The sequence below is a fragment of the Rhinoderma darwinii genome, chromosome 3, assembly GCF_050947455.1.
Source record: "Rhinoderma darwinii isolate aRhiDar2 chromosome 3, aRhiDar2.hap1, whole genome shotgun sequence".
Lineage (NCBI taxonomy): Eukaryota > Metazoa > Chordata > Amphibia > Anura > Rhinodermatidae > Rhinoderma > Rhinoderma darwinii.
In genome coordinates this window covers 51,859,854-51,873,684 of record NC_134689.1, presented here as the reverse complement: position 1 = coordinate 51,873,684, position 13,831 = coordinate 51,859,854, and positions in this window count along the sequence as shown.

The following is a 13,831-nucleotide window of genomic DNA, read 5'->3' as shown; positions in this document are numbered from 1 at the left end:
AGTTCTCGGTAAGTAGGAACTTCTATTTTTTTACAGGTTGATGTATATTGTGATAGTCACTGTCCAGGGTGCTGAAACAGTTACTGCCGATCGTTTAACTCTTTCAGCACCCTGGACAGTGACTATCTCCTGACGTCGCCCAGCAACGCTCCCGTAATTACGGGTGCACACACGTAGTCACCCGTAATTACAGGAGCCCCATTGACTTCTATGGGCCTGCCCGTGTCATAATAACGGCCCATGATTACGGGCGTTTTTACGTTAGTGTGCATGGGGCCTCAGTCTCGCTGTAGACCTAGAAATACATAGGTCCAGCCAGAATGAAGAAATGTCATGTTAGTAAAACCAATACGCTACGCAACACACATAACATCTGCGGACTTCATCGCGGAATTTTGACTCTCCATTGAAGTCAATGGAGAAATTCCGCAATGAGTCCGCAACAAGTCCGCTACACATCCGCAACAGCCAGTGCACCAAATTCCGCACCGCAGCCTATGGTCCGCAGCGGAGTTTTCCGCAACCTGTAAATAAACCTAACTAAAAAGATGTGGAAAGCAATGGAGAAACGTGTACGCTGCGGATTTCAGCAGCGGACTGTGCGCAGCGGAATTCCAAAGCAATTCCGCCATGTCTAGTCATGCCCTTATTCTCTTACCAAAGAGAGTGAGGTTTAGGGCTTGTAAACTCACTGAAGTAAAATCCAGTTTTTTTTATTAACCTCTAATGTTGACATGGAAAATCTCAAAACTTCTCAGATTTACTGATGTTCCTTTACCCATTATCTCACAAAGGTGGATAAAAAAGGAAGCCAATAAAGATCTGATAATCCAGGTTCATCATAAGCTTTTCATTTGTATAAACTTCCTGCCTTGTCTTTCTACAATGGTTTCTTCTGGCCCAGTTACTAGCCAACAAATTTGTCAATACTTAATCTTCCTACCTGTGACAGAGATCACAGGTAGGAATTTAAGACATTGTATAAGATTTATTTTAAAAGCATGGTTAATTTCTTCTAGAAACAGAGCCATCTTTGTCCATGTGCTATGTCTGCTATCGCCCCATTCACTTCATTGGGGACGAGCTGCAATATCAGACATTGTCGATAGACAGACGTGGGACAGTTTCTTCTTAAAAACAGCAAACCCTTTTTCTAATTCTGAACGACCCATTTAAATTGGCTCCTTAATTTGTGTTCCACAGATTGTGATTAGCGTCTTGTGAATCCTACTTCAGAAAACTGTTTTTAGTTACATAGCTACATAGTTACATAGTTTGTACGGTTTAAAAAAGACACATGTCCATCAAGTTCAACCAAGGGTTGGGAAAGGGGAAGGTAAAAAATTCTACATATTGGAGGTAATATTTTTTTGTCCTAAGAAATTATCTAAGCCTTTTTTAAAGCCATCTACTGTCCCTCATACTAAAGGAGATTGTACCAGAAAAAACCAATATAACATTTACTAGCCCCTAGTCATTTAAAGCCAGTTGAAAATAAGAAGAAATTGCAAACAAATTCCCTGTTTCCAAATCTGGTAGGTACGTACCACTGTGGTAATGGTAAGGCGTGTGCTGTATGATACAACATGGATGTAAACAGTTGTGCTCCAATACTACAGGAGAAGACTGCAATATGTTGGCAGAACAACACAGCCACTACGAGGCCACATGAATAGCCATCATTTTAATATTGGTAATGCTGTAAGAAACCACAGCTCATCTAGGCATTACCTCTTAGTACATAACAAGGATCCATCTGACTTAAAATTGACGACTTTAGAACACATTCTGGTTGATGTATCTAATAGATATCGTACATGGATTAGCAGAGAATCACATTGGATTTTTAAGCTTTGCATTTAAATTCCTGAGGCTCCTAATAAGTCTATTGAACACACTCTTTAATTTATAAATATACACACATATATATATATGTATATATATGTATATATATATTTGATATTGTTAATTTATATATGTTGTCAGATTGTTCATTTTATTTATTAATTCAGCATAAAGTTAGATTTTGTATTGCACACATCCTGTGGCTATTTAAGAAGAATATGATATATATTTACTAATATTTGCACCTGCACTTTATTATATGCACTAAATTTAGCTATATGGAGAATGTTTTTTTTTTAATTTTTCCATTATTATATTATTCTATAGTGTATGCATAATGTTAATCACATATCCTTGCATTACGTTGTATCCCCTGTGTTATGACATGGTATAAACCTGGATACTGTTGTGTGTTTGTACCTAAGGGAAGAAGTTGGATCAACTTCAAAACGTGTTGTACGGTTTTAGCTTCTTATTAAACATTTTAACTACATCTCAATTTATTTGTCTAACTGTTTTATGACAGTGCCCATTGGATCCTGCATTTTTATTAAATATGGTTATTCTATTGACAGAATGGCAGGGAATTCACAGGGAATTTGAATGTCCCCCAGAGTGGATTTGGCATGCTTACCCAACTAACTGGAGAGATTATTGTAATGATATATCAAATAACTTAGCAGTTTCCTTTTTTTTTTGTAATAAAAGTAAATTACATTTTGCCAAAATATTAACAAATATCAACAAGACAAACCTGAATTGGGTGCAATTAGCACAGAAGACTGAAGTAATTACTATCTCTTTTACAAGTTTGTTAAATGAGAGAAATCACACTGTAATGTTCTGGTTTTCATTTCTTTACAGGGCAGTAGACTGAATCTTTAAATGATGTTGTTAAAGAAGTGAACAGGATTTTAAAAACAGTAACTAGCGTTAATTACTACTTTGTTTGAAAAAACATTTAGGTAATAGCAAGAAGTCAATGTAAAAATAAACAAAATTAGTATTACCACATCTGTCAAAGTCCAAAGTATTACAATATAACATTATTTAACTCGCACAGTGAATGCCGTAACAAAAAAATGAAAACACCAACATTACAGTATGGTCTCTTTATTTAAAAAAATATATATAATAAAAACGGATGAAATAGTTGTATGCACCAAAAAATGGTAACAATAAAAGCTACAGCTAGTCCTGCACAAAATAAGCCTTCACTCAATAGATAAAAAAAATAAAAAAGTTATGACTCTCAGAATGTAGTGAAACAAAAAATATTTTTTTTAACAAATATTTTTTTCTTTGTGAAAGTAGTAAAATATGAAAAAAAAACGACATAAATTTGGTATCACCATAATCATATTGAGCCGCAGAATATAGTTAAGTTGTTGTTTTTACCACACAGTGAAAGTCATTATTTTAAGTTTCCCACTACATTATATGGTATTTTAATAGTGCCAGTACAAATTTAACATTTTTCCCGCAAAAAATAAACCCTCACACCACTCCATTGACGGAAAAAATAAAAAGGTTATGGCTCTTGGAAGGCAGGGATTGAAAGACAAAAATGAAAAAGCAATAAATGGCTTTGATTCGAAAGGGGTTAAAGTGTAACCGTTGTTAATTTTTTTCCCCCTATAAATCAATAGTACAAGTGATTATAACAAACTTTATAATACTGTAAATCTTTTTACAAAAAAATTCCTTTTTTCTCTACTTATCAGACTCGTCTCCTACTTCCCCTGCTTCCTGAACTGATCATTCACTCTCTATTTACTGTATCAGTATCTGTATTCAGTGAGGGTGAGATGAAGGAAGATTATCAACTCACTTAGAAATCAGGTTAGAGCTGCCCATAGAAGTTTATGGAGAGGAAGAAGAGGAGGAGAAGAGCAGAAGCAGAGTAAGAGAGATACAAAAAAAACACACAGAGACGCTGCTGTTGCTTCTAGTATGTGTTATCTCTCACTCCAGTACTGGATTCACAGCTAAACTGCTCAGTACTGCTGTGTAATGTCCTTTATGCTACTAGTGCTTCTAGTAAGTGTTTTTCTGTCTCTCCCAATGCTGGATTCTAGAAAAACACTAACTAGAAGCTGCATCAGTATCTGTCTGTGCCTCTCTCTCTGTCTCTCTCTCACTCTGCAGCTGCTCACTCCTCCCTAGCTTTGAGACTCTGGCCGTCGCTTATTTTAACTATATCATTATAAAATTATATGTTATCAGATACAAAGGATGAGTTACCGTGGCATCTAAAATAATGTGTTTTTATGCACTTCTAGAGAGATGGAGTTTGATTTGCAAAAGAGGGTAGAGAGGAGCCAAAAATATCCATGTGGCAAACTCTACCTGGAAAAAGCCTTCATGAGGGTCAGAGTCTGATAGAGAAGAAAGGGAGAGAAAACAGCTATAATCAGAAAAAATGGCAACTGTGTGGCAATTAATGTTTACTTGTTTTTTTTAATATTTCTTTAACTGTCCCTAATTTCTTTATCTGTTCTGTATTACTCTAATGTTAATTACATGTATGCTAATGCCATGTCAATACCAGAAGGGCAATTTGAAAGTGTTCAGACCGCAATACGTTTTCGTGTGGGTGCATACGTAGGGGCCCAACCCGATATGATAAAAGAAGGGACTATGCACACCAGTAGGATTAATTATAAAAGGTGATTTTAATTATTTGCCAGTATCAGTGCAACATTTTAGTCATATCCTTGACCTTCCTCAGGCACTATAAAATTCATGAATGAATATTTATTAAATTCCATATAACATAGTGTCAATAATCATGTGAAGTTACTTATATCAAGAATGAACATATGAAATCATACAAAGAGCTTCATTAAAAGCAATATGCAATATTGATAGTTGTGAGTAGTACAAACAGATCTAATCGTCACAATATACATAAAGTCCAAACAATATATGTAAAGTGGTACATACAATACATTTAATGCACTACATATAATACAGAAGAAAAAAAATTGCAAACATAATAGTACATAGTATATATCAGATAGTATTCTGTGTGAAGTCATTATCAGGCCACAATAGCTTCTAATGAGAAGAAGTGGTATCTACTGATAATTGTTACGGAAGAGAGAAAGAGGGGATGATGTATTCAGAGATATGTGAAACATATGATGTAGATGAAGCAGCCTAGGATAGTATGTATAGGAAATATATACATTGTTATGTGGATTAGAGTGTACTAGATGGGTACGTATTGTGTTATATAATCAGTAAATATGCTATCATTAAGCTTTGGTGGCTGATCTAATCAAACACATTGGAATATGCACCTTTGTACAAAGTTATGCATATATATATAGTATTATCGAACTTAGATATTAATATGCATTGCATTTTCAAAACATATTGAGTTAAAACATAAATTGTCTGTCTACTACCTGAAGTATGCTGGATCCTATGAAATGGTGCTTTTAGAATGGTGGCTGGCCGCATGAGGAGGCACTGCCAGCATGGCCCTTGACCCTCCATTATAAACCACTATGAGCGTGGCGTGGATCACATCGATAGCACTAACGTCAGTTCTGTAGTCAGTGCATAGTATGTGGTGTGTCCTGGCGGCGGCGTAGCGATACAGAGTGGAGAGAAGACAGGAACATAGAGCAATGAGGAACCGGATGTAGTGGTGAACTGGAAGTGGTCACTACTGCGGAGATTAATATTGTGAGTGTTAGAGCCAGCACATGGCTAATTTGCATAGAAGGAGTTTTGATCTTCGTAACAAAGTATCGTTCAATGAGTGTATAATGTTATTGTATAATGTTAGAACATGGCTAATTAACTTTGGAGGCAAATTTCCAGCTGGATAATTCCTTGGGTGTAGATGATATATTTGTATCACCATACAGGAGGGACCAAGGGAAAGTATAGTATATTGGATACGACTAAGACCCAATGGTCCAGGGGTATAATAAAAAAATATGTGAAATATATAAAAGACTTGTTAATTGTTGTACAGATGTGAGAGGAGGAAGATACACACGTATTGACCATGATCCGATAAGTCGGATTGCACTAAAGATAGGGGCAACCATTAACAGATACAAATGCCTAAACATAATAGATCAGGATACGGACACTTTTTTGATTAATCAATATCCCATAACACCAGTTTTTTACATCCTTTCCAAAATCCACAAGAGACTAGATAAACAACCAGGCCGTCCTATAGTGGCATCTACTGACTCTATACTTTCCCCACTTTCCATCTTTTTGGAAAAGATCCTTACACCCCTAATCAAGGACCCCATATCCTTCTTGCTTGATACCACTGCCTTCCTTAATACCATTCGTACCTAGTATACATACTATAGGGACTATTCTAGCCACATGGGACGTTTGCAGTCTTTATACTTCTATCAGACATGATAAAGGCATACAAGCAGTATATGACATAATGACCTAGAATGAAAAGGGTCCTCAAATAATTGATTTAAGCAGAGACTTATTATGCATTGTTTTAACTGAGAACTTCTTCCTCTTTGAGGATTCCTATTATGTACAAAAACAGGGCACAGCAATGGGTTCGAACCTGGCACCACCTTGTGCCAATTGCTATATGGCCTAATTTGAGGACCGATACATTTATACCAATGATCTCTACAAAACACATGTACTTGTCTGGAAGCGGTACATAGACAACATTTTCTGTCTGTGGAATGGTTCACCCAATACGTTACGAGAATTTTCCCTCTATATCAACTCTATCTGGCCATAACTACAGTTCACTTTGAACTATAGTCTTACATCCATTAACTTCCTTGACACTATGGTCATCAAGGACAAGGTAGGCAACATTCGCACAGAACTCTACACTAAAGAAACGGACAGAAATATTCTGTTACACTTCACCAGTTGCCTTTCACAGGCTACCAAAACTTCCCTCCCTAACTCACAGTTCAATAGGGTTACAAGGATAGTTGATGATGCTGGCATGAGAGAAATCAGAACGGAAGAAATGGCAACCAAATTTAGAAATAAAGGTTATGCAGAAAAAGTCATACAACAAGCACAGGTGAGGGTCAAACATAGAATCAGGAATGAAAAAACCAAACACATTACATTTGTTCACACATATCATCCCTGTTCCTTCAAAATATACCACATCATCAGGAAACATTGGTCACTCCTCAGGAAGTATATCCCTCAATTAAGGAATTTAAATCGCCATTTTTGTCATGCGTTAGGAAGCCCCAGAACTTAAGGGACAAACTGGTACGAGCCAACATTGGCTCTGCCAAGAAAATTCCTAGACAACAATTCCTGAGCACCCCCAAAAAGGGAACATTTCCATGTTTAACGTGTTAAAAGTGTTCACACATAACTAACCCTTTCCCGACATTCACCGTATGTATATATATATATACGGCGCATGCCGGGTGGGGGAATATGAATATGAAGCGGGCTCACGGGCTGAGCCTGCTCCATAGAGCGAGTGTGTTGACTGTGTGCTACAGCCAACACTTCTGGGTAATGAGCGGGATCCCGTTGGAGCGCGATCCCGCTTTTTTAACCCGTTTAATGCCGCGGTCAATAGTGATCGTGACATTTGAATGACTAAAAACAGGGGAATGACCCCCTGTAATGTCCCAACGGCCCCCCCGTGGTGAGATCGGGGGTGACGTTGGTTGACATGACAGCCTGGGGGTCTGATGAAGTCCCCCAGGTCCTGCTTCCGGCAGGGCTTCATAGGGGACTGTCAGAATCACAATATACTGCAATACATTAGTATTGCAGTATATCGTGCAAGCGATCTAATGATCGCCGGTTAAAGTTCCCTAGGGGGACAAGTAAAAAAAGTTAAAAACTGTAAAATAAAGTTTTTTTAATAAATAAAAAATAATAAAAAAATTTGAAGTTAAAAAAACTCCACTTTTCCCATTTTCCCTCAAGCACAATGTAAATAAAATAAAAAGCTTACATAACTGGCATCGACGCATCCAAAAAAGTCTGTACTATTACAATATATCATTATTTAGTCCACACGGTGAGTGCCGTAAAAAACGACAACAAAAACATCAGAATTGCTGTTTTTTGGTCCCTTCATCTCCCCCAAAAAATGAAATAAAAAGTGATAAAAAAAGTCTCACATACCCCAAAATGGTACCAATATAAACTACAGCTTACCCCGCAAAAACTAAGCTCCCATACCGCTAAATCGATGGCAAAATCAAAAAGTTATGGCTCTCAGCATATGGCGACAAAACTCAGTTTTTTCCTTGTAAAAGTAGTAAAACATAAATAAAGCTATATAAATTTGGTATTGCTGTAATAGTATTGACCTGTATATAAAAGCTAACATGCAGTTTTTACCGCACGGTGAACATCAAAAAAGCAAAACCACTCAAAAGATTCAGGAATCACTTCTGTTTTCCTATTCCACCCCACATATATATTTTTTCTCGTTTCCTACTACATTATATGGTACAAAAAATGGTGCTGTGAAAATCTACAACTCGTCCCGCAAAAGACAAGCCCTCATACGGCAATATTGACGAGAAATAAAAAAGTTATGGCTTTTGGATGGTGGGAAGGAAAAAACAAAAGTGAAAATCCGAAAAATGGCTGCGGAGGGAAGGGGCTTAGAGAGACAAAGTTTACCACCCCCATACAGGACGAGGTATCCAAATACATGATTTTCTCACTTGCGATAGCAACTACATGGTATACATCATCAGATGCCCATGTGGCTTAGCATATGTTGGAGAGACAACCCAACTTATCGGCCATTGCATCAAGCAACATAAATCCACCATACAATGTGGAAATACCCTCCTCCCTAATTCACGCCCTCTTTATAGAACAGAAACATAACATCTCACAGTTACGTTAACACATATCGGTTCCAAGAAGAGGGGGTATCAAAATACTAACACTAAAATGTAGAGAGGCTTATTGGATTCATACTCTACAGACACTTCATACAAAAGGACTCAACAGGGAATACGAAACCAGCAGTTTTACATGACAGTAAGATATCATCTATAGTGAGACCATACGATCAGTGCTACTTTACATATATTGTTTGGATTTTATGTATATTGTGATGATTATATATTTTTGTACTACTCATAGCTATCAATATTGCATATTGCTTCTAGTGAAGCTCTTTGTATGATTTCACATGTTAATTCTCAATATAAGTAACTTTACCTGATTATTGACACTATGTTATGTTATATGGAGTTTAATATATACTCACTCATGAATTTTATAGTGCCTGAGGAAGGTCAAGGATATGACCAAAACGTTGCACTGATACTGGCTAAATAATTAAAATCACCGTTGATAATTACTCCTACTGGTGTGCATAGTAAATTTATCAGAAGGGTAATGTTACTTGGCCAGTGTGTAATGCATTATTTGACCTGTCTTCTTCCTGCAGGGATATGAATGAAAATTATACAACCAACTCATTAGAACCTAAAGAAAATCCTCGGACATGAAAGGGACAAACCTACAGGTTTTTACAGTGCATATCACTGTAAAATAACACATATATAAACATGGTGTATCCTGTCCCTACTTTTCCTAGGTCTGCATTATGGCAGTGTATAAAGGCAATGAACGTACCCTGGTCCATAAATATGCACTTATTGGGAAAGGTGGAGAGGTTTACATTTCCCCACAAGCAGCAAAGTAACTAGATTGACTCCTGGGAGTGACACCAAACCAGCTGTTTCATTTTTAATACATCAGAAATCCGAGACAAAAGGTGTTTTATGGTACTGCATGTGTAAAAAAGACTGCAATTTTTACAAGACTACAAGATTTAGGGCAGAAATGTTAGTGATTGTCCTTGTATATCGGAACGGGGTTTGTAAAAATCACACGCACATGCAGCAGAAACATCCCATTTATATGTATGGGACAGATAAACAAGTTTTGTACGGTACAGATAAAAGCTTTTTTTTCCAGGAAAGTAATAAAAAAACTATGAAAATTGCATATGTGCATATTTTTAAAATTGATTATGTCTTTCACAAAATGTTCATGTATGGAAACAAAATGATGTGAGATGAAAAAGATCACAAAAGTCTGTAAATAGCCACAGCATCATCTGCCAGAGGACCTGGCAAAAATTTTGTAGATTTTGCCCCTTTGCATTCCATTGTCATAACTATCGTAGTTTTAGGCCCAGTTAGCTATATAAGGCCTTTGTTTTTTTGGGGGACAAGTTGTACTTTCTTAAGCTGTCACTTCATCATGCATATACAATAGCATTTAATTTATATTAACATCTATTTAGGAGAAAAATGCAGAAAACAGAAACACTAGTAAAGTTTTTATTATTATTAGTATTATTATTTTTTACTTCATAAAAAGATGTGTGTTGTGTACTGTTTATTTACTGATTTTATTCAAAAATTTATTTTCATCGCTTGTTTTAAATTTTTTTTCATGCAAATTGGGTAAATTTATATACTAATCTATATTTTTATTACAATGTAGTGGTGAATATCTATATGTCTGTACATTAGCCTGTGTACTAATAGTATGCAGGCAGTTGTTAGGGAATTCCTAAGATTGCCCTAACAAACAGGAAATGTGGGGGCCATGGGCTGTTTGCCATTAAAAGGTATGGGCAACTATTGCAGTACACATAGTCTCTGGGATACAATCAATGCCGCCCCACCCCCTCTCTTTATGGTCTTGAATGCTGCTGTTATCATTGTTTAGGGCATACAAGGGTTAAACAACAGTTTTAGAGGTTTCTCAGGTCTTCACTGTTAGAACATGGCTGGGACTGTGTATCTTGGTCATTGTTATGCTCTTTATCATGTGAGTAAATCGTCAGAGCTCATGAAATCAGAATGAAGTGTATGCTTGTCACTGTCTGCTGATCATGATGAGCATACTAGGTTGTCATCGGTTAAAGAGTAAAGGATGATGTAGATAAGATTCTATTCACAGAAAGGCATTTTACTGTATCAAGCATTGATGACCTATTGGAGAATAGCACACCTGTTGGGGAATAAAGCCCAAACTGTTGAGCAATGGCAGGTTTCACCGATAGTTGTTCACTGCTACTTTCCAAGGTGACTGAGAATACGTGATAAATCGGACGCGTAGGCTACAACTGCCGTAACTGTATGGTGTTTGAGATGAATGACAGGTACTGATGTGAGTAAATAATATCAGAGCAAACAAAATAAGTAGAAAATATTTAATATGTACTCAAACTGTGTCACGAAGCGGGTTAGTGGACCCACTAGGCCGTACTGCCGCAGCGGGGAGGCAGCTGGCCAAACAACAGGACACACCAGAAATACAATGTCCCGCACAAGTGTACCTGAATAGTCCAGATGGTGGCCGCAGACGTGGCGGACTCCTCCGGGCGTGGCAGAAGACACAGGACGTGGCGGATTCCTCCAGACATGGCAGATGACACAGGACGTGGCGGATTCCTCCGGACGTGGCAGATGACACAGGACGTGGCGGATTCCTCCGGACGTGGCAGATGACACAGGACGTGGTGGATTCCTCCGGACGTGGCAGATGACACAGGACGTGGCGGATTCCTCCGGACGTGGCAGATGACACAGGATGTGGCACGACTCGATACTAAGGCACGGCACGGGAAACAGGAACGGGTAACAAGGCACGGGTAACAATTGGAATGGGAAACACTAAGGGACAATTTGCAAGACAGACTGGGAAAACTAACAACGCTCAGACAAGGATTAGAAGGCCAGGGGCCTTCTTATAGACCAGGAAATCGTGGCAGTTGATGATGATGCCGATTTCCTATTTGCGCGCGCTGGCCATTCAAGGCCGGGCGCGAGCGTGCGCGCACACCCTACGGGACACAGCCGAACAGAGCGGAAGTGAGCGCTGGCGTCTCCTAGGAGGGAGACGGGCACCAGCGCTCACGGATCTATGGCTGCGGGCGTCGGGAGGTGAGTGAACCCGACGGCCCACGGCCATGGACGCTACAGTATCCCCCCTCTTACGCCCCCTCTTCTTGGGGCCAGAGCGAGAGAGGATTTTTTTAATAAGAGCAGGAGCGCTGAGGTTCTCTTCTGGCTCCCAGGACCACTCCTCAGGACCAAACCCTCTCCAGTCCACCAAATAGAAAGTCCTTCCTCCTACCCTTTTGCAGCCCAGGATCTCTTTTACCTCGAATACATCAGAAGGACTGCTGGGGGCTACTGTGGAACTAGAAGTCTTGCTGTAGCGGTTCAGGACCACTGGTTTCAGGAGGGACACATGGAAGGAGTTAGGGATTCTGAGGGTAGGAGGCAGCCGCAGCTTATAGGAGGCAGGGTTGATCTGTTGCAGGATCTCGAAAGGACCAAGGAACCTGGGAGCAAACTTGTATGAAGGCACCCTCAAGCGAATGTTCCGAGAGGACAGCCAAACTTTAGTCCCTGGAAGATACTGAGGCGGCTCTCTTCTCCTAGTATCCGCCTTTCGCTTCATGCGATCTACCGCCAGCAAAATAGAGAACCGGGTCTGTTCCCAGATTTGCAGGAAGTCCCCATATGCAGAGTCAGCTGCGGGTACCTGAGATGAAGTCGACACAGGAAGAGGGACTCTGGGATGTTGACTGTACACGATGTGAAACGGAGTGGAGGTGGTGGACTCATTTGTGTGGTTGTTGTATGAAAACTCGGCCCATGGAAGAAGCTGTACCCAGTTATCGTGCTGTGAAGAGATGAAGTGGCGGAGATAATTCTCCATGATTTGATTGATCCTTTCAACTTGCTCATTGGACTGGGGGTGAAAGACTGAGGAAAAGTTCAAACTCACATCCAGGAGTTTACAGAGGGCTCTCCAGAACTTTGACGTAAACTGAACACCCCGATCTGACACGATGTGAAGAGGCAGGCCATGCAAGCGAAAGATGTGTAGAATGAAGAGACTCGCCAGACGAGGAGCAGAAGGTAGGCCGGTCAGCAGGATAAAATGTGCCATCTTAGAGAACCGGTCCACCACCACCCAGATGGTGTTGCATCCTGCTGAGGGAGGAAGGTCTGTGACGAAGTCCATTGCGATGTGCTGCCAGGGGGTACTGGTTACAGGCAGAGGTTGAAGCAGGCCGGCAGGCTTGGAGTGAGTCACTTTGTTAGAGGCACACACCGTGCAAGCAGCGACAAAGTCCAGAACATCTTTAGGTAGCGTGGGCCACCAGAAGTGACGAGCAATCAGGTCTCGGGTTTTACGGACACCAGCGTGCCCAGCCAGTTTATAACTGTGTCCCCAGCGGAGAATTCTTCTCCTGTCTGCCAACCAAACAAACGTCCTCCCAGGAGCGATGTCTCTAATATGCAGAGGATAAGCAGTGACAACGCAGGACGGGTCTATGATAGTCTGAAGGGACTCCACCGTGTCTTCCGTCTCAAACGATCTGGACAGGGCGTCGGCCATCACATTCTTGTCCGCGGGACGGTAGTGGAGCAGAAATTGGAAACGGGTGAAAAACAGCGACCACCTGGCTTGACGGGGATTCAGTCGTTGTGCAGACTGAAGGTAGGTGAGATTCTTGTGGTCGGTGAAGGTCAGTATGGGGTGAGCAGCGCCCTCTGGAAGATGTCTCCACTCCTCCTGGACCAATTTGATGGCCAGTAGCTCCCGATCTCCAATGGAGTAATTGCGCTCAGCAGAAGAAAACAGTCTTGAGTAGTAGCCACATACCACTGCCTTTCCTTTGGAGCTCCTCTGGAACAGAAGTGCACCTGCACCAACAGAGGAAGCGTCCACTTCCAGAGAGAACTGCCGAGATACGTCAGGATGATGGAGGATCGAGGCTGAAGTGAAGGCTCTCTTGAGGCTAATAAATGCGTACTCTGCCTCTGGAGTCCACACTTTGGCGTTCACACCCTTCTTGGTAAGGGACGAGATGGGGGCCGTCAGAGAAGAGAAGTTAGGAATAAACTGCCGGTAGAAATTAGCGAATCCCATGAACCGCTGTATTGCCCTTAAGCCTTGAGGACTTGGCCCTACGGGACAC